The sequence below is a fragment of the Suncus etruscus genome, chromosome 20, assembly GCF_024139225.1.
Source record: "Suncus etruscus isolate mSunEtr1 chromosome 20, mSunEtr1.pri.cur, whole genome shotgun sequence".
NCBI lineage: Eukaryota > Metazoa > Chordata > Mammalia > Eulipotyphla > Soricidae > Suncus > Suncus etruscus.
In genome coordinates, this window is record NC_064867.1 from 35,658,133 (window position 1) to 35,678,545 (window position 20,413).

General features: G+C 49.8%; 1 protein-coding gene across 1 annotated transcript in view; it reads right to left on the bottom strand.

Annotated features, from left to right (window-relative positions):
• FANCD2 (FA complementation group D2) overlaps positions 1 to 20,413 on the bottom strand; it is a 1,230,368-nt gene that overhangs the window by 46,352 nt on the left and 1,163,603 nt on the right. The gene's annotated exons all lie outside the window — the stretch shown is intronic.

The following is a 20,413-nucleotide window of genomic DNA, read 5'->3' on the forward strand; positions in this document are numbered from 1 at the left end:
TTTTCTTCCTTCTTCCTTTCTTTTTCCTTCCTTTATTCCTTCCTTCCTTCCTTCCTTTCTTTTTCTTTCTTTCTTTCTTTTTCTTTTTTTCTTTATTTTCTTTTCTTTCTTCCTTTCCTTCCTTCCTTCCTTTCCTTCTTTCTTTTCTTTTCTTTTCTTTCTTTCTTTCTTTCTTTTCTTTTCTTCCTTCCTTTCTTTCCTTCCTTCCTTTCCTTTCTTTCTTTCTTTTTCTTTCTTCTTTCTTTCTTTCTTTTTCTTTCTTTCTTTCTTCTTTCTTTCTTTCCTTCCTTCCTTCCTTCCTTCCTTCCTTCCTTCCTTCCTTCCTTCCTTCCTTCCTTCCTTCCTTCCTTCCTTCCTTCCTTCCTTCCTTCCTTCCTTCCTTCCTTCCTTCCTTCCTTCCTTCCTTCCTTTCTTTCTTTCTTTCTTTCTTTCTTTCTTTCTTTCTTTCTTTCTTTCTTTCTTTCTTTCTTTCTTTCTTTCTTTCTTTCTTTCTTTCTTTCTTTCTTTCTTTCTTTCTTTCTTTCTTTCTTTCTTTCTTTCTTTCTTTCTTTCTTTCTTTCTTTCTTTCTTTCTTTCTTTCTGTGTTTGGGCCACACCTGGCGGTGCTCAGGGGTTCCTCCTGGCTGTCTGCTCAGAAATAGCTCCTAGCAGGCACGGGGGACCATATGGGTCACCGGGATTCAAACCAACCACCTTTGGTCCTGGATCTGCTGTTTGCAAGGCAAACGCTGCTGTGCTATCTCTCGCCCCCCCTCACCCGCCGTTTGAGTCTTTAAAGAAAAATTTATGTTGGGCCAGCGAGTTGGCATATGCATGCAGGCATTTGATTGCTCAAAGCCAACTCAGGTTTTTTATTTTTATTTTATTTTATTTTATTTGGTTTTTGGGTCCCAGTAGGCAGCGCTCAGGTGTTCCTATTGGCTCTACGCTCAGAAATCGCTCCTGGCATGCTTGGGGACTACAAGGGATGCTGGGATTCAAAACACTGTCCTTCTGCATCTAAGGCAAACACATTACTACTGTGCTATCTCTCCGGCCCCCCAACTCAGGTTTGATCTCCAGCACCTCAGATGGACTTCAGTTGTCACCAGGAGTGAGTCCTGAGCACTGGGCTAGGAGTTAAACTGTAAACACAGCTGACTGTAGCCCCCATACCAATAATTTAATGATTGTTTTTACCCCTTAGGATGATGAAGATGAAGCGAGTGCCGAAGAAAAAGAGCCAAGTAGTGATGACAGAAACGATGACTGATAAGACACACACCCACGAACACAACATGAAGGCCTCTTAGGACCTTAGAATGGTGATGGTGATGAGGCAAGTGCTAGAGAAGAGAAACCAGGTAGGGATGACAATGACTACTCCCGATTTGATAGACACACACACTCTCTCTTTCTCTCTCACACACACAGTTTCTATTACTGTCACTCAGTCCTCCCAGTCCTTTTCAGTGCAAGTTCACAGCCTGTATCCTTGTGTTCGCCACTAGCTGACCTTTGTATTTGACAGGAAGCATCTTATTTTGGCGTTATTAGGGTTTGTGTTAAATCATGTTAAGTGCTGCGTACTTCTCCCTTTCTGATGAGAAATGACTTATTCTGTCCTTATTGTGGGGTTTGTATCATTTTGATTTAAGTGAATTTCTTAGGTCATAGTGAGACGCAGCTGACCCTGGCCCAGATTCCATTTTGGCTTTCTGTGCGTGCACCCCTGACCAGTCAGCATTCTGGACCGGCGAGCTAATTGCTAGCTTTGAAATTCTGCTTTCTTCTAAAATTTACATGTGTGCTGTACCAGTTTCACAAATAAATCATTTGAAGCTCTAGCTACTTCTTGTTGTTTCATTTTTCCTTCCAAATTGCCTCATTATTCTAGGTTTAAATGGCATTGATTTGTGATTTATGCAAAGAAATTAAGAGACTGGTGCTCATATATAAGTTCTGCTATAAAAGGACTATTTAGGGCCAGAAAAATAGCATGGAGGTAAGGCGTTTTCCTTGCATGCAGAAGGTCGGTGGTTCAAATCCCGGCATCCCATATGGTCCCTGAGCCTGCCAAGAGTGACCCCCGAGTGCTGATGGGTGTGACCCAAAAACCAAAGAAAGGTTGGGGCTTTTAAAATTATTATTGGGGGGGCCGGAGAGATAGCATGGAAGTAAGGCGTTTGCCTTTCATGCAGAAGGTCATCGGTTCGAATCCCGGCGTCCCATATGGTCCCCCGTGCCTGCCGGGAGCAATTTCTGAGCATGGAGCCAGGAGTGGCCCCTGAGCACTGCCGGGTGTGACCCAAAAACCACAAAAAAAATTATTATTGGGAGCTAGAGTTATAGTACAGTGGATAGCGTGTTTGCCTTGCACACAGCCAACACAGGTTTGATGCCCAGTTTCCAGTATGGACCTTTGTGTACCACCAGGAGTAATTCATGAGTGCGGAGCCAGAAGGAAACCCTGAAAAGTGCTGGTTTAGCCACCAAAATAATTATATTGGGCCAGAGCAATAAACAGGTGTGGTACTTGCCTCGCATTTGCCTGACCTGGTTATGATCCCAGGAATGCCATATGGTCCCAGACGCTATCAGGAGTAAGTATGGACCAGCTCCCCCCACCACACACACACCTCTCAATAATTTTTTCCTCATTTGGGTCCCACACCCTTTTATACTGGGACTATTCCTGCTCCTCATCAGGTGCGGGAAGGTGCTGTTCTTGGAGGTGCCAAGGGGCCATTAGTACTAGGGATCAAAACTCAGGGCTGGAGCAAAAGGACAATGAATACTGCACTTGCTTTGCATGCAGCCAATCCAGTTCCGAGCTCTGGTGCCAAAGCCCACTGCCAGGTAGGTACGACACTGACAAGGAAAGGTTTTTCCGGAGGTCGAGTTTAATAGGGAAAAGCCAAGGTAGAGAAGCCACAAGCCTTACAGCCAACCCCTTGGCCAGGAGAGAGAAAGGAGGTGAAGACAAACTGGGAGGAGGGGGCAGTCAGAGAGGACCACAGGAAAAGGAAAGGCAGGAGGAGCAACAGGGCAACAAAAATAGTGAGTCCAGCCAACCATCTTTCTAGTTCTCTGGCAGCAAGCTTTCAGGAGTTTCAGGAGTTACTCCTGGCTCTGCACTCAGAATCGCTCCAGGCTCAGGGACCATCAGCAGGTGTGGGAGGAGGGAGGAATGAGAAAGGGAGGAGGAGGGAAGCAAGTAAGAAAAGGAAGGAGAAAGAAAGGAAAATCAGGCCACAGTTGTACATAAAATTCCAGGCCTGAATTTCAACTAACTGGATAAAAGGTGGCTCACAGACCCAAAGGTCCTGCTCTAGAAGTTCCCACCTACCTCGAGAGGACAAAGCCTCAGTTGTCCAAGATCTAGAGGCCCCCTAGTAGGGAACCTTTGTTTCTCTGGCCAACACTGCATCCAAGGCCCCCTCCCCTTGCAGGCTGGAGAGGAAAGCTGGAAGGACCCTCACCTTGCATGCCCCTAGCCTGGATTGATATCTGACACCCTAGATAGTTTCCCAAGCACCGACAAGAGTGATTCCTGAGCACAGAGCCAGGCAATGTGTAATTCCCCAAAATGAAAACTTATAGGCCTCTCTATTCTGCACCTGGGATCCTGCAATGGGGGAGGCAGTGCCAATGCAGTTGACATCCAGGGGAACTGATCAGGGGCTAGTTCAGGAGGCTTAATCCAGCCTGGGCCCAACTCTGCTGTCACAAGCCCCAAAGTAATCACTGTCCCCAGGGCTGTATCTTTTCTCCATGATTGCCTGGCAACTGCCTTTTTGACCGGGGGGGGGGCAAAGGAGCTGAGTAGGGTGATCCCAGGCCGACTCCCACCTCCATTTCACTGGCTGCACTGGGCCTGCAGGAGCACTTTTCCTGTCCAGTGCGCTCCCTTCCCACTATGACTTTCACCCATATTATCTAATCTACATGTTAGACAAACCCACTTCAAAAGGCTGCCAGTATTACCTTGCATAAGACCTAGAGACTGGTGCCAGAGCAATGAATAGTATGGTGGGCAGGGCACTTGCCTCAAGATTAGTCTGCCAGGGTTCAATCTCTGGTATCCCATAGGCTGCAGACAACGGGGTCGTCCCTGTGCAAGAAAAACCCGATGTACTATCCCCTCTGGCTTCCAAAATGAAGAGTTTTAAGGGCCATAAAGACTACACACTGAGCAAGATTCTTGATTTTTACACTGCCATTCCAAGTACAGTCAACAGCACCCTAGATAGTCCCTTGAGTACATTTATTTGCCTTGCATGCAGCTGATCCAGAATGGACTGTGGTTTGAATCCCGGTTTCTCATATGTCCACCTTCAGTGATTTCAGAGTGCAGAGCCAGGAGGAACCCCTGAGCGCTGCCAGGTGTAACCCAACAATCATTTATTTCTTTCTTTTTTTGTTTTTTGTTTTTGGGCCACACCAGGCTATGCTCAGGGGTTACTCCTGGCAGGCACGGGGGACCATATGGGACACCGGGATTCGAACCAACCACCTTTGGTCCTGGATCGGCTGCTTGCAAGGCAAACGCCACTGTACTATCACTCCGGGCCCCCAACAATCATTTCTATTCTTTATCCACTCAATCAGCTTATTCCATAAAATAAAATCAAACACATTCTGCCTAAATGTTTGAATAAAAATATCGAGATCCTCTAGTACTTAGCACTTTTTGTCCAAAACAAGAAAACTCAACATTTTTTTTTTTTTTTGGTTTTTGGGCCACACCCGGTAACGCTCAGGGGTTACTCCTGGCTATGCGCTCAGAAGTTGCTCCTGGCTTGGGGGACCATATGGGACACCGGGGGATCAAACCGCGGTCCATCCAAGGCTAGCGCAGGCAAGGCAAGCGCACCTTACCTTTAGCGCCACCGCCCGGCCCGAAAACTCAACATTTTAACGGCATGCACCTTACCTCCAGCGCCACCGCCCGGCCCCACGGCAGTATCTTAAAATACATAATTTATAAAGTTTTATTGACTTGCCTAGTTAGGTGAATCATCAGACTGTTTTTAGAGTTACTCTTAAGAAAGAGACTAAAACCATGATAATATTCCTGTTACCATATTTACAGTGTGTGCTCAAAGGAATGTCACTTGCCTTTCATTTAAGAATGACTTGTCTTCAAGGAGACAAGTAAAATCCACCTGGAAATTTGTACTTCTTGCCTTATGTATAATCATCATTCAATAACGGCTCTATTTATTTATTTATTTTTGAAACAGCCAGAAGAAAGAAGACAAACCATAGGAGGACCTAATTTATATGTCTCACATAGAAAAACTGGAACAGGGAATCCCATCTTTTGAAAGGGGGAGATGTCTACATCATTCTTAACTCCACAGTGAAAAAGGACAAGGACAGAGAAAGAAAGAAATTGAGAGGAAGAAGTGATAGATGGAACCATGGGAGTCAGAGTTCAAGGGGATCTGAGTACATCAGTGATTTAAAGGAGTCATGAATTTAAATATCGAAATGACACGATCAACACTAAAAAAAGAGATCCAAATTAACAACCCAAGTAATAAATGTGCCTATCAAGTGCAAGAAAAGGGGGAATGCAAAGTGCCTCAGGACGACCCCGAGTATTTTTTTCTAAAAATATATTGTAGGGAGAGAGGTAGGTCGTGGAAATTTTTTTTGGGAGACAAAAGGAGAGAGACACTGTGGTTCAGAAGGACCCTTTCTTTTAACCCAATTTTTATAGGGACAGTATTTCAGGCGGTATTTCAGAGGCCAGGAGATCCGGAGACATCTAGTGATGTCTCCAAGGAGGCGGCCTCGGTTGGAGTCCAAGAGGAGGAGGAGGAGGCAGCCTCCATTGAAGACCACGAGGAGGAGGACCAGGAGGAGGCCTCGGCTGGAATCCAGGAGGAGGAGGAGGAGAAGGCAGCCTCCATTGAAGACCACGAGGAGGAGGACCAGGAGGAGGAGGCAGCCTCCATTGAAGACCACGAGGAGGAGGAGGAGAAGGCAGCCTCCATTGAAGACCATGAGGAGGAGGACCAGGAGGAGGCCTCGGCTGGAATCTGCGAGTTGGCCTCGGATGCAGGGTTAGACTCTGGTTGCTCTTTGCGCATCTCTGGATGGAAATTACAAGAACAATAGTAATATAATTCTGAGTGGAGGAATCATAAGCATTAGATGAAATTTTCAAACTTTCCATATGTTCACCTGCCATTTGGGAGCATGCAATTGATACACAAACTTACAAAAAACAAATTTTTATAAAATTTTCATCTGCCCTTTGGAAGCCAAAACTTAAAAACTTAAGTGTGTGTGGAGAAAACCCAGTTTTATTCTCCGTCATTGCTAGCACGGCCTAGAGAGTTAGTAAAAAGAAAATGACTCAGATGTGAGGGAAGAAATTAGAGAAGAATCAGAATGGGGTATTTTCTGTGGCTTAGGAGGGTGATTTGTAGGAGAAATAAGGGCAACTTGAGGAAAATGAACATGAAAATAATTTTTCTGGACATTATCCCATAGGCAGGAGTAGGCTGGGGACCATATGGGATGCCGATTCGAACTACAGTTCGTTCTGGATGATCTGCTTGCAAGGCAAATGCCCTGCCTTCATGGCATGGAGGAATCTAAGGGGTGCCGGGATTTGAACCACCTTTGGTCCTGGCCAGCTGCTTCTGAGGCAAATGCCCTCCCGCTGTGCTATCTCTTGGGCCCCTGATTTTTTTTATTTATCACACCTGCCAGTGCTTAGGAGGTGTTTCCCAGTGCAGGGATGGATGGCTCTGGGATCCAAACTGCCTCGAGTAAAACCCAGCTGGAGCGTGCAGCACAAGCTTGTCACGACTTGCCAGACCCAAGGGGCTTTTCTTCTATTAAAAATTGTTCTCGGGGCCCGGAGAGATAGCACAGCGGCGTTTGCCTTGCAAGCAGCCGATCCCGGACCAAAGGTGGTTGGTTCGAACCCCGGTGTCCCATAGGGTCCCCCTGCCTGCCAGGAGCTATTTCTGAGCAGACAGCCAGGAGTGACCCCTGAGCACTGCCGGGTGTAGCCCAAAAACCAAAAAAAAAAAGTTTTTCTCGGAAAACCACGGAGAGAGCGGGCGGCAGGCGTTTGCCTTGAATGCTGAAGGACTGTGTTCGAATCCCGGCATCCCATAGGGTCCTTCCCCCCTCATCCCCAGCAGGCCAGGGGCGATCTGTGAGGGACCAGGAGGAACCCCTGAGCGCTCTGCATGTGGCCCAAAAGCAAATGACCGCTTACCCCTTTGTGCCCTCTGCGGGGCCTGGGGCATCGGCCGCAAAGGCGAAAGGGCTCTTGGAGCTCCCGCCGCCTCCCTCCCGCGACGACGCCTCCGCCTGAAGCCGCTGACAGCCCTCTCTCTGGCGACTCTAGAAGCCATCACCGCCGCTGCAGCTAAGGCCAGTGCTTCACTAGCCACCATCTCCTCCGTATTTTCAGGGACCGCAGCCACCCACTCCACGAAGAAGCACTCCATTTCACGGGTCAAAGCCACCATGAACCGCCGGCAGTCCTGCTCCTGGTGGTGCCTGTCACTGCCCAAAACCCAAAATCAGAAAGACTATTGCTCAGCCGACCCAGGTGGCTGACTAAGGAATCTCCCACTGAACCCCGCATCCCAGACGGCCCCGCTGCCTTAACAGAAACCATGTTTCCCCGTGTTGGTGTGCGGACTGGAGGGGAGGCCGCTCTGGGTCCTGCCCGGTCCTGAAGCCCCTATGGTCCGGCAGAGAGCCCACCCCGAAGGTGGCAGGGTGAGGGCAGAGATGCACAGAGAAGTTGAGGCATTTTCAGGACGCAGCCAGCCCACCTCACAGTCCCCAGCATGCAGGTCTCCCCACATAGCCTACACACGCCCTATCTCCCTTCCACCTCTTCCTGCAGGCTTACCCACGGCGGCGCTGACGCCCACCAGTTTCCTCCATCTCCAAGCTTTCCCTGCCCTCCAACTTTCCATCTTGGGCAGTTCTGATCATTCAGGTGGGATCAGTTCAGGTGAGGAGGGGTTACAGCGATAGAAGAGGCATATATGTAAGAATGACTATGTAAGACACACAATAGAAGGTAACAATTGGGCAACATGCACCAGGAGAACTGAGGACTTCCAAACTCCAAAATATATTTCCCCAGAATTGTGCAAATGTATATTCAAATTAGTTACAAAACTTTCTCTTTGCTGTAAGGCACCTGTCGCCACCCTGTGACCCAACTCTTTTGCTTCAGACTCAGGGGGAGTGCTCTTGGCCTGGCCTTGTAAAACCCCCACAGCCCAGCCCGGACCAAACAAGGTGCTCCCCGGAGCTTACAGCTTACAGCTTGTCTTTGAACCTTTCCCCAAAGGACAATTTTGACATCCAACACGGTCCTAAGTAGCCTGAATTGGGGGACCGGGTTAGGGGCGGCTGGGGCCCTCGGGAACACTCAGCCAACTCCCCCAAATCCTCCAGGACAATCGCCTGTCACCACACACATCCCCTTGGGCCCAAGTCAGGGGCTAATATACCCATGGCCTCCCGCCTGGGCTCTGTCTCTTTCTCCCCTTGAGCAGGCTCTGGGTTTGTTTGTTTTGGGGTTTTACTAGGCACAAACAATGGACACTCACCCTCCTTTCTCACGGGTGTAGGTGCCTCGAGCATGGGCCATGGCCTTTTCTTTCTCAGTCTTCAGCGGGCCGGGGCTGGGGTAGAGCGGCGAACCTGTCGCCACCGCCGTGGTCACCGCCTCCACCTGCTTTTCGTCCTCCTCCTTCATCTGTCTACACTTGCTGTGGCCCAAAAACCAAAAAAAAGAAAAACAATTGTTCTGGGTAGGGTGTTTCCTTCCAAGCAGCCTACCCTAAGGTGGTTGGCTCGAATCCTGCATCCCATATGGTCCCCAAAACCAGGAGTGATTTATGATCTCTTAGCCTGGAACCCGAGCGTCACCGGGTAGGACTCAAAAAGAAAAAAAATAATTGATGCAGGTCTTGCAGCACATAGCAGTGAAGCCATAAGAGAGGACAGACGGGGGCCCGGAGAAATAGCACAGTGGCGTTTGCCTTGCAAGCAGCCAATCCGGGACCAAAGGTGGTTGGTTCGAATCCCGATGTCCCATATGGTCCCCCGTGCCTGCCAGGAGCTATTTCTGAACAGACAGCCAGGAGTAACCCCTGCAATGGATACTGCGAGCTTAGGATATAAATTTTACATGTTTAGCTCATGATAAAGAAAAAAAGTTGCTACCAATTTTAGAAAGTTTCTTCAAAAAATGTTACCTTTTCACTTAGAAAATTCAAATTTGGGGCCGGAGAGATGGCATGGAGGTAAGGCGTTTACCTTTCATGCAGAAGGTCATCTGTTCGAATCCCGGCGTCCCATATGGTCCCACGTGCCTGCCCGGAGCAGTTTCTGAGCACAGAGCCAGGAAAAACCCCTGAGCACAGCCGGGTGTGACCCAAAAACCGCAAAAAAAAAAAGAAAAGAAAAAAAAATTCAAATTTGTACCTGACGAAAAGAAGTAAGAAAACTATTGTTCTAGCTCTGTAATATAAATTATCAATAAAACTATATAAATACACACCTGAAGCAGCCGACAGCCATCTCTCTGGCGACTCTTGCAGCCATCACCGCCGCTGCAGCTAAGGCCAGTGCTTCACTAGCAAACATCTCCTCCGCATTTTTGGGGACCGCAGCCACCCGCTCCACGAAGAAGCGCTCCATTTCACGGGTCAAAGCCACCATGAACCGCCGGCAGTCCTGCTCCTGGTGGCGCCTGTCACTGCAGGAGCAGCGGCCCAAAACCCAAAATCAGAAAGACTATTGCTTAGCTGACCCAGGTGGCTGACTAAGGAATCCCGCGCTGAACCCCGCATCCCAGACGGCCCCCGCTGCCTTAACAGAAACCATGTTTCCCCATGTTGGTGTTCAGAACAGAGGGGAGGCTGCTCTGGGCCCAGCCCGGTCCCGAAGCCCCTATGGTCCGGCAGAGAGCCCACCCCGAAGGTGGCAGGGTGAGGGCAGAGATACACAGAGCAGTCGAGGCATTTCCAGGATGCAGCCACCCCACCTCACAGTCCCCAGCATGCAGGTCTCCCCACATGGCCTACACAGCCCTATCTCCCTTCCAGCTCTTCCTGCAGGCTTACCCACGGCGGCGCTGACGCCCACCAGTTTCCTCCATCTCCAAGCTTTCCCTGCCCTCCAACTTTCCATCTTGAGCAGTTCTGATCATTCAGGTGGGGAGGGGTTACAGCGATAGAAGAGGCATACATGTAAGAATGACTATGTAAGACACACAATAGAACATAACAACCGGACAACATGCACCACGATCACTGAGGACTTCCAAACTCCAAAGTATATTTCCCCAGAATTGCGCAAACATATTCAAATTAGATACAAAACTTTCTGTTTGCAGTAAGACACCTGTCGCCACCCTATGACCCAACTCTTTCCCTTCAGACTCAGGGAAGTGCTCTTGGCCTGACCTTGTAAAATGCCTGCAGCCCAGCCGGACCACACAAGGTGCTCCCCGGAACTTACAGCTTACAGCTTGTCTTTGAACCTTTCCCCAAATGCCCACTTTGACATCCAACGTGGTCCCAAGTAGCCTGAATTCGGGTACCTGGTTAGGGGGCAGCTGGGGCCCTCGGGGACAATCGGCCAACCCCCCTAAATCCTCCAGGACAATCGCCTGTCACCATACACATCCCCTTGGGCCCAAGTAAGGGGCTAATGAACCCATGGCCACCTGCCTGGATTCACTCTCCCTCTCCCCTTGAGCAGGCTCTGGGTTTGTTAGTTTTGGGGTTTCACCGGGGACAAACAATGGTCACTCACCCTCCTTTCTCATGGGGGGAAGATCCTCGGGCATAGGTCGTGGCCTGTTCGTTCTCAGTCTTCAGCAGGCCGGGGCTGGGGTAGAGCTGCGGACTTCGGGGCCGTGGGACTGCTGACGACACCCCCATGGCCACCAGCACCGCAGCAACTTCGGACACGGGGGTCATCACCTCTGCCTGTTTTTCGTCCTCCTCCTTAATCTTTTTGGTGCTGTGGCCCAAAAACCAAAAAAAGAAAAGTAATTGTTCTCCAGTAGGGCGTTTGCCTTCCAAGGAGTGGACCAAGGTGGTTGACTAAGGCTGTTGGCTCGAATTCTGCATCCCATATGGTCCCCCAAACCAGGACCTATTTCTGAGCACAGAGCCAGGAGGAACCCCTGATATCACAGGGTAGGACCACCCCAAAAAAGAAAATTTTCATGAATCCTAGTATCATTAAAACCTAAAATAATGAACTAAGCCTTTCGCTAGAAATTACCTTTTAGCAATAGAGGAACTCACCAAGAAAATATAAATTTAGGGATCGGAGAGATAGCATGGAGGTAAGGCATTTGCCTCTCATGCAGAAGGTCAGTGGTTCGAATACCCGAGTCCCATATGGTCCCCTGAGCCTGCCAGGAGCCAGGAGCAACTTCTGAGCGTAGAGCCAGGAGTAACCCGGAGCACAGCCAGGTGTGACCCAAAAACCAATATATATATATATATATATATATATATATATATATATATATATGATTTTGTTTGGCTTTTTTACTTCCAAAGTGAGAAAGAAGCCAAGTCGGCTTTGGGCCATGAGTGCTACCCCAAAACTAACAGGTTGGGGGTAGGCAAAAATCGAGGGGTGAGGGTGCAGAGCTCAGAACTAAAACAGGCACACCCCAGTTGTTCCCAGCAACCCCACTTGGGTTTAGAAAGCACAGGCAGTCTCTCTCTAAAGGATAAAATAAAAATAGCTATACCCTCATCCGTAGCCCTAACTTTGGGGTATTGGTTTGTTGTTTTTATTGGTTTGGGGGCCCCAGCAGCAGGCGCGCAGGGGTTAATCTAGGCTTTGCACAGCAGGCTCAATAAGTGACCATATGGGGAGTGTGAGGTCGAACCCTGCCAGGCAGCTTGCAAGGCAAACACCCTCTTCATTCAGCCCTGCCCATAGTACTCTCTTAGGCTTGGGCTCTTCGATGATCCCCCCAAACTTGCAATAAGTGGAAGGCATCAAGAGACCAAATAGCAGAGAGATAGCACAGCGGCGTTTGCCTTGCAAGCAGCCGATCAAGGACCAAAGGTGGTTAGTTCGAATCCCGGTGTCCCAAATGGTCCCCCGTGCCTGCCATGAGCTATTTCTGAGCAGACAGCCTAGAAAAACCCCTGAGCACCTCCGGGTATGCCCCCCCCAAAAAAGAGATCAAATAGAAGGAATGACTTTGCAGGGCATAAAAATATAAGCATGGGAGAGTGAAAAAGAACACAGAAATCTGCGTGCACCTGGGTTAGCTTTTTCACCAAGGGTAGCTGACCACTTAGGGTGCGCATCCCGAAGGAAGGGGAGCTGGGGGAGGTTGGAAAAACACTTTGAATTGAATGCAGAAACCGGACTCTCTTGGGGCTCCCAAGCCCGAATCAGAACCAGAACAAGCAGGGGTGACCCAAAAAAGGAACCTCAAGAGCCACATGGCGAACTTTCAACCTCAACCTCCTACATCCCCAGATACCGTCCCTTGACTCCACGCAAATATCCCCTTCCCCCAAAAAAGAACTCAAATCCATGCACAAGCGGTGATGAGCACAGACCCATGGAGCCCTGCTCCTGGTTGGGAGACTTGGCACGGATGAGTTGCTGCATAAAGGCGCACAATAGGGCACCGGGTGTCGAGCAGATGAGCTGGCTGTACAGCTCTTGGGGCGCATGGGCCACACAAGAGGTGCATTTACCCGTGGGTGCTGGGCCGGGGAAGCACGCAGATCTATCACGGACACATGGAACCAAGCAAACACACAAAAAGCAGGGCCAAGAGCACTCCAAGCCTTGGGGCCCATCCCCACGCCCAGCCCGTGAGCCTAGAGAGTTTGGAGAGCCTGGAGCACTCGCGCCATGTCGTCCAGGGGAGACACACAGAGGGCAAGGCTTGGGGGACCCTCGACTCATCTCGTCATTTTGGTGCTGGCAGATCTAGGTGCTCGGAGAACAAGGCCAGGTCCACAGCCTAGGCCTGCAGCACTGCCTTCTGCTCACACGTGGGGCAATGCAGGTTGAGGGTGTTATTATGTTTCTGATCCTACCCTAATCAATAATTGTGCCCTACCCTAGGGTGTGACCTGGCATTTGCTTCCACTCTAGGGTGGTACCTGTTTCTGCTCACACCCTAGGGTGGTAACTTATTTTGGGGTAAGGCAAATGCCTTACATCCATGCCATATCTCTAGCCCTGCCAGGAGTCATTTCTGAGTGCAGGGCACAGAACCAGTAGTAACATCCACCCCCCAGCACTGCTGATGTGGTCCAAAAACTTGGAAAAGAATTCCGTTTTGTGGGGGTAGAATGATAGTACAGCAAGAAAGGCACACACAGGTACACACATTCACACTCTCACACACACACATACACAAACACACGCTGACCAGGGTTCTATCTCTGTCACCATCACATATGGTCCCCAAGTAAGCCAGGAGTAATTCTTGAGTACAGAGTAACCCTTGAACACTGCCTGGTGTGACTCCTCCAAGAGAAAATAGTTTTGTTTTGGTTTTAGGGTCACACCCAGCAGTGCTCAGGGGTTACTCCTGGCTCTATGCTCAGAAATTGCTCCTGGCAGGCTCAGGTCCCTTGAACCCCATTTGGGGTGATCCCTGAGCATTTCTGGGTAAGGCCCCAACATACCCCCACCCCAAAATGAAATGAAAGTACAGCTGTAAGGCTTTTGTCTTGCATAAGTCCAACCTGGTTTTGATCCCTGACATTCCAAAATGTCCCCTGAGCCTCCAGTAGTGAGCCCCAAGCACAGAGCCAGGGGTCAGCTCTAATAAAGGCCAGATGTGTCCAAAAAAGGCAACAACAAAACAAAATGGGGCCCGGAGAGATAGCACAGCGGAGTTTCCCTTGCAAGCAGCCTAAGGTGGTTGGTTTGAATCCCGGTGTCCCATAGGATTCCCCCGTGCCTCCCAAGAGTTACTTCTGAGCAGACAGCTAGGAGTAAGCCCTGAGCACCGCCGGGTTTATATCAAAAACCAAAAAAAAACACACACACAAAACAAAATGAAGGGCCAGAGAGGACCCACATATGGTCTTGAGTCCTGTCAAGAGAAATATGCGTGTGTGGGGGAGATGGCACAGTAGTAGTGCATTTGCCTAGCATGCGGTTTACCTGCAATGGACCTGGGTTCAATCCCTGGCATCCCATATAACCGGTTCCTTGAGCCTTTTAGGAGTGATTCCTGAGCACAGAACCAGCAGTAACCCCATAGCATTCCTAGGTGTGGCCCCCTCCAAAAAAAAAAACAACAAAAAAGTCCCCCAAAATTGTACTCCATGAAGAAAAAAGTAAACCATGTTCATAAAGACATGATTAAGCCCTGCTTAGTGTCCCCCAAAGCAGCAAATAAAGAGGTGAGGGCTGAAATAATAGTACAGTGAGTAGGGCACTTGCCTTGCATGCAGCTGACATGGATAGGTCACCAGTATCTGCTATGGTACCTCAAGTTCCATCAGGAAAGAGCCCTGTACACAGCCCTAGTGTGTGTGATTCCAAAAAGAAAACCAAGGTGTGTGTGTGTGTGTGTGAGACCGAGACAGAGAGAAACCTGGAGGGAGACCTGGAGAGAGACTTAGAGAGAGACCTGGAGAGAGGAGTGCATGGTACTCTGCATGCAGGCAGAAGATTCTTTTGCTCTCCTTGGCACCTTGCCTTAAACACTGCTGAGAGTAGCCCGAGTACTGGAGTACTGAGTATTCGTGAAGACCCCCAAAACAAAAACATATCAACCATAGGCCAAAAATAGCACAGAGGGGAGGGGCATTTGACATGCATGTGGCAGACCTTGGTTCAATCCCCAGCATCCCATATGGTTCCCCAAGCCTGCCAGGAACGGTTTCAGAGCGTAAAGCTATGAGTAACACCTGAGATGCTGCAGATGTGGCCCCCAAACCAAAACCAAACAAAGGGAGAGGTGAGGTAAGGACACCTTCAGAGGTGACCCCTGAAGAGTTGTGCCTGGAGTGGCTCCCAGCCCACCAGGTGTGGCCACCCCAAGCAAAACAAGAAGGGTGCCTTTGATACTTGATCTTTTCTTATTCTTTCCTCAGGGGCTACTTCCCCACTTCACTTGGAGCTCAGAGGCTGATTTGGCAGAACTCAGGGAACCGCTTGGTGCCAAGGACCATCAAAACTTGGCTTCTGGGGCCGGCGAGGTGGCGCTAGAGGTAAGGTGTCTGCCTTGCAAGCGCTAGCCAAGGAAAGGACCACGGTTCGATCCCCCGGCGTCCCATATGGTCCCCCCAAGCCAGGGGCAATTTCTGAGCGTATAGCCAGGAGTGACCCCTGAGCATCTAACGGGTGTGGCCCGAAAAACCAAAAAAAAAAAAAAAAAACTTGGCTTCTTGCATTGAAGGACTAGCACAGGACCGGAGTGATAGAACAGCATTAGGGCATTTGCCTTGCATGTAGCTGACCCAGGATGGACCCAGGTTCGAACCCGGCATCCGATATGGTCCCCAGATAAAGGAGTGATTTCTGTGTGAAGAGCCAGGAGTAACCCCTTAGCATCACAGGGTGTTGCACAAAAAAAATTCAACAATAACAAGTAAACAAAACAAAACATTGCTCTGTGATGCTGTAGTCCCTGCTGGCTGGTATGGGGCACTGTGCACCCCTCACTGCAGGTTCCCCTCGGACAGGAGAGGATGCCCGGGGACCCTGGGCCCAGGCAGCAAATGAGAAGATCCAGACGGATGCTCAGCAGAGCCCCCCATAGCCTGAACCACACAAGGTAATCCCTATAGGCCTACAGCTTGTCTTTGAACCTTTCCCCAAAGGCCCACTTTGACATACAATGGGGTCCTAAGTACCCTGAATTGAGGGACCGGGTTAGGGGGCAGCAGGGGCCCTCGGGGACACTTGGCCAACTCCCCTATATCCTACAGGACAATTGCCTGTCACCACACACATCCCCTTAGGCCTAAGTAATGGGTTAATGAACCCATGGCCACCTGCCTGGGCTTGGTCTCCCTCTCCCCTTGGGCACACCAGAGCAAAGGAAAACATTTTAACCAGTCTATGACCTTGTGTTATGTCGATTTTTTCTTTACTGAGTGTTTTCCAAATTACAATGACGTTGTTTGTATTGCGATGGATACTACGAGCTCAGTATATAAATTTTATATGTTTAGATCATGATAAAGAAAAAAGTTGCTACCAATTTAGAGAGTTTCTTCAAATAATGTTACCTTTTCACTTAGAAAATTCAAATTTGTACCTGAGGAAAAGCAGTAAGAAAACGATTATTCTAGCTCTGTAATATATATTATCAATAAAACTATATAAATACACACCTGAAGCCGACGACAGCCCTCTCTCTGGCGACTCTTGCAGCCATCACCGCCGCTGCAGCTAAGGCCAGTGCTTCAGTAGCCACCATCTCCTCCGCATTTTCGGGGACCGCAGCCACCCGCTCCACGAAGAAGCGCTCCATTTCACGGGTCAAAGCCACCATGAACCGCCGGCAGTCCTGCTCCTGGTGGCGCCTGTCACTGCAGGAGCAGCGGCCCAAAACCCAAAATCAGAAAGACTATTGCTCAGCCGACCCAGGTGGCTGACTAAGGAATCCCGCGCTGAACCCCGCGTCCCAGACGGCCCCTGCTGCCTTAACAGAAACCATGTTTCCCCGTGTTGGTGTGCGGACTGGAGGGGAGGCTGCTCTGGACCCAGCCCAGTCTAAAGCCCCTATAGTCCGCCAGAGAGCCCACCCCGAAGGTGGCTGGGTGAGGGCAGAGATGCACAGAGCAGTCGAGGCATTTTCAGGACGCAGCCAGCCCACCTCACAGTCCCCAGCATACAGGTCTCCCCACATGGCCTACACAGCCCTATCTCCCTTCCAGCTCTTCCTGCAGGCTTATCAACTGCGGCGCTGGCGGCCCCACCCCCCGTTTCCTCCATCTCCAAGCTTTCCCTGCCCTCCAACTTTCCATCTTGGGCAGTTCTGATCATTCAGGTGGGATCAGTTCAGGTGAGGAGGGGTTACAGCGATAGAAGAGGCATACATGTAAGAATGACTATGTAAGACACACAATAGAAGGTAACAATCGGGCAACATGCACCAGGATAACTAAGGACTTCCAAACTCCAAAATATATTTCCCCAGAATTGTGCAAATATATATTCAATTTAGATACAAAACTTTCTGTTTGCTGTAAGGCACCTGTTGTCACCCTGTGACCCAACACTTTTGCTTCAAACTCAGGGGAGAGCTCTTGGCCTGGCCTTGTAAAACCCCCACAGCCCAGCCCGGACCACAAGTTGCTCCCCGGAGCTTACAGCATACAGCTTGTCTTTGAACCTTTCTTCAAACGCCAATTTTGACATCCAGCACGGTCCTAAATAGCCTGAATTGCGGGACCGGGTTAGGGGTGGCTGGGGCACACGGGGACACTCAGCCAACTCCCCCAAATCCTCCAGGACAATCGCATGTCACCACACACATCCCCTTGGGCCCAAGTCAGGGGCTAATGTACCCATGGCCACCCGCCTGGGCTCTGTCTCATTCTCCCCTTGAGCAGGCTCTGGGTTTGTTTGTTTTGGGGTTTCACTGGGCACAAACAATGGACACTCACCCTCCTTTCTCACGGGGGTAGGTGCCTCGAGCATGGGCCATGGCCTTTTCGTTCTCAGTCTTCAGCGGGCCGGGGCTGGGGTAGAGCTGGGAACCCGTCGTCACCGCCGAGGTCATGGCCTCCACCTGCTTTTTGTCCTCCACCTTCATCTGAAAAGAAAAGAAAAGAAAAACAATTATTCTGGGTAGGACGTTTCCTTCCAAGCAGCCTACACTAAGGTGGTTGGCTCGAATCCTGCATCCCATATGGTCCCCCAAACCAGGAGCGATTTCTGAGCTCTTAGCCAGGAGGAAACCGAGCTTCACCGGGTAGGACCCAAAAAGAAGAAAAATAATTGATGCAGGTCTTGCAGCACATAGCAGTGAAGCCATAAGAGAGGACAGACAGGGGCCTGGAGAAATAGCACAGTGGCATTTGCCTTGCAAGCAGCCAATCCAGGACCAAAGGTGGTTGGTTCGTATCTCAGTGTCCCATATGGTCCCCCGTGTTTGCCAGGAGTTATTTCTGAACAGACAGGCAGGAGTAACCCCTGAGCACCGCTGGGTGTGGCCCAAAAACAAACAAACAAACAAAAAAAGAGAGGACAGACAGACAAGCAACTTCCTCCAAGAGTCCTCTGGCTCCTTCCCACAAGCAAGGTCTTTTTTGCAAGCAATGACTTTATTCTGAACACACTTCCCGGGATGGGCTGGAGAGATCATGGGACATCAGGAAAAGTGCTTGTCCTGCACACAACAGACCTGCATTCGACACTAGCAGGGTACCCAGGCATTCCCTCTGGTCCTTCACCCCAACCCCAGTACCACCCGGGGTGAAACCAGTGAGCGAAAGGGTTTTGGGAAAAACCTGCCAAAGAGCACTTTCTACCCAGAGAAGATCCTGAAATAATCATTTATGTCCTAATTTAAATCATCATCATCATCATAATCTAACTTTCTCTACTTTGGATTAAAGTCCAAATCACACTTCATTTTTTTTCAAAGTACAATTTAGGAGAAGGAAAAGTTTGCCTCAGTAGCCTGGGTTTCGTGTTTTAAGGACTTGTTAACTGTCAGCCAGCTCCAACCACTGGCATGAAAAAGGGGGCACGGGAAAAAATGCCTTTTCAAGCGATCCGAGCTGGCTCCCAGGGCCTGGGGAGCTTGTCTTCATTCTTTCTCAGTAAAGGCGCACAACATGGCACCACGTGGCAAGAAGACGGGCGGGCTGTCCAGCTATTGGGGCGCATGGGCAGACCGGAGGCGCATGCACCCATGGGTGGTGGGCCAGGAAATTACGCACATCGATTGTGGACACAGGAACCACACACACAAAATGTGGGGTCAGGAGCGCTCCAAGCCTTGGGGCCCATCCTCATGCCCGGCCAGTGGGCTTAGAGCACTTGGAGAGCCTGGAGTGGGCATGTCACATCGGCCGGGGGGGGACACACAGAGGACAAGGCTTGGGGGCCCCCGACTCACCTCGTCCTTGTGGTGCTGGCAGAAGTCGAGGCGCTCAAGGAAGATGGCCAGGCCCGTTGCATAGACCTGCAGGACGGCCTTCTGCTCGCACAAGGGGCAGTGCAGCTTGAGGGTGCTTTTATGTTACTGATCCGACCCTAATCAAGCATTGGGCCCTACCTTAGGGTGTGACCTGGTATTGTGCTCCCACCCTAGGGTGGTACCTGATTCTGGGGAAAGGCAAACGCCTTACCTGCTTGTTATCTCTCCAACCCCACCAGGAGTGATTTCTGAGTGCAGAGCACAGAACCAGTAGTAACACCCACCCAGCACTGCTGGGTGTGGTCCAAAAACTAAAAAAAATTTCATTTTCTGAAGGCAAATGTTAGTACAGCAACAAAGGCATGCATGCGCTGACCAGGGTTCTATCTCCATCACCATCATATATGTTCCCCAAGGCAGCCAGGAGTAATTCCTTGAACTCTGCCGGGTGTGACCTCCCCAAGAGAAAAAAAATTGTTTTGCTTTTTGTGTCACACCCAGCAGTGCTCAGGGGATACTCCTAGCTCTATGCTCAGAAATCGCTCCTGGTAGGCTCAGGGGACCATATGGGTTGCTGGGATTTGAACCACCGACATTCTGCATGAGAGGCAGAATGGAGGCCTTAGCTCCATGCTGTCTCTGTGGCCCCAAAGAAAAATATTCATCTCAGGAAGGCAGCTTATTTCTAGCAGTTTCCCTCTCCCGGCTGAGAAGCCTGTTCCCACATCTGAGTTGTCTGGGCCATGACTGTCAAACCAGAGGGCAAGCATGGTCCAGGTGTGTCCACTCCCATGGAAAGAGCCAGCTTCCCTGGAGGAAGTAGGTAAGTCACCAAGTCTGGGCCAGAGAATAGATGCAGACATAATACCTGAGCACAGAACCTGGAATAAACTCAGAGCACTTTGGGTATGGCTCAACCCTTCCTGCCCTCCCCGCAAGAGCCATAAAATCTGACCTGGGCCTCTGATTCTTCTTGTCTATGCCACAAGAATTGCTGCAATCGGGGCCAGACCAATAGCACAGCAGGTACGAATTTTGCCTTGAACATGGATGACCCAGTTTTGATCCCCAGCATCCTATATGTTCCCTCCAACCCTGCCAGGAGTAACTTCTGAGTGTAGAACCAAGAGTAACTCCTAAGAGCCACTGAGTATGACAAAATAAAACAAAATAAAACAAAAAAGAATTGCCAGAGTTTCTTTCTCTCTATCTCTCTTTTCTCTTTTTGCTTTTGGGGGGCCACATTCTTCAGTGCTTAGGTGTTACTCATAACTCTGCACTGAGGAATTACTCCTGGTGGGTTCAGGGAATCTT